This window comes from Aedes aegypti, chromosome 2 (assembly GCF_002204515.2).
Source record: "Aedes aegypti strain LVP_AGWG chromosome 2, AaegL5.0 Primary Assembly, whole genome shotgun sequence".
NCBI classification, from domain to species: domain Eukaryota; kingdom Metazoa; phylum Arthropoda; class Insecta; order Diptera; family Culicidae; genus Aedes; species Aedes aegypti.
In genome coordinates this window covers 141,902,979-141,904,575 of record NC_035108.1, presented here as the reverse complement: position 1 = coordinate 141,904,575, position 1,597 = coordinate 141,902,979, and the positions used below count along the sequence as shown (strand labels likewise).

General features: G+C 42.6%; 1 non-coding gene across 1 annotated transcript; it reads left to right on the top strand.

Moving 5' to 3' along the window:
• The first annotated feature begins 1,207 nt into the window (after positions 1–1,207).
• Positions 1,208–1,282, top strand: Trnaa-ugc. Its single transcript has one exon. It is a non-coding gene; the product is annotated as a tRNA-Ala (tRNA).
• The last annotated feature ends 315 nt before the right edge of the window (positions 1,283–1,597 follow it).

Genomic DNA, 1,597 nt, shown 5'->3' with positions numbered 1-1,597 from the left:
TCTTTCCGCGTAAAACTGATTCCTGGACCATAGTGCACTGGTTTCAACTATCTGAAGTAGATTCGCAATAATGCTTGGTAGGGAGCCGGATCCTATTCTTGGCACTTTTGATTCGCTTCGGCAGTGGGGTTTTTTGAAAGCTACAGAGCTCATATTCGGCCACAATATGCGTCGTACTAAAGCGCTTCTTATCGCAAAATTTCAGAAAATTCGGCCGAGAAAAACCCCCTATGCCAAAGTGAATCATGGAGGTGCCCAAGTAGCTCTGCACCCTATTTCTTCAACATAGCTGGGTGGTAGCCATCAAGCACATCATAGCCACCTATGACGCTGGGCGAGTTGCGGTACAAGCTGTACGCATATGTGATTGTACGGGAGTGCTGATCTAAGCCTAACTTTCAACTACTCAAAGGTTAATTAAAATGAGCTTAAAACCAGATACAACCTTCTACAAGTATGTTTATTAGGGTATCAACTAGTGAATTTCTCATTCTGGGCTCAATTGAACGCGATTTTCTAGTCTGCGAAACGAAACAGTGGCATAGGGTCAATTTTCAATATATTTGAAACAAATATTCCATACAAACTTTGAATTGAATGCGTCAGCTGGGGGAGCAATTAAATGAATTGGAATTTTTAAAGAGCTTTTTTCTTACCCTAAGGCACATATCTAAGGGGTTCCCCGATGATTTATTCAACTTTTTTGTTTAGGGGCCAGTCTACTTTACACGCAGGCATTTTTGTACTTTAGCACCTAGGAATGGCGATACGTTCAATTTCAGGTAGGACTGGTAGCCACTTTTGTCGTTTTTCTAAGATTAATTCATAGAATTAAGCGCCAGAAATCTTGGAGCAAAATTTTTAAAAACTTGAGAACCTGAAAAAAATCTGTTGAGTTAATTTGGACAAATTGTGAAAAATAATAGAATCGTTCTGGTGGGATTCGATCCCACGACTCCCAATACGCTAGACTGGGCGCGTTAACCAACTACGTCACAGAACGGGTAACGATTCTGCAGCGCAATCTGCCTACCTGAAACCAAAGTCCGTCACGACCCCATATTCTTCTTCACAACCCTATATCTCCTTCGGCTCTCTTAGATGCCCAATTCAACTCTCCTAGGCATGCCTACGAACAACACTGAGAGATTTTATTCATGACGGGCTTTGGTTTCAGGTTGGCCGATTGCGCTGCAGAATCGTTACCCGTTCTGTGGCGTAGTTGGTTAACGCGCCCAGTCTTGCGTATTGGGAGTCGTGGGATCGAAACCCACCAGAACGATTCTATTATTTTTCACAATTTTACATCTCAATTTGTCCAAATTGACTTTTGTGTCTATGACCTTCAGATTTTTTCGAAACACCGTCGGCTGGTTTAAGCCGACATAACAACCCTAGTTGCGCAAGAGAAACTAGGCACTCAATCCTAGTGGATAAAAAATTGGACATGTGGATGCGTAACATCTCTTGTTTTGTTGGACAACGTTGACCCAGCAATAACTCTCGTCCGTAACGGTCCCATTTTACTTTGTTGGTAAACATATCCGAATAAGTACACCTCCACATGCCGAGCACCTTCTCTGTCGCAAGCTCCGTT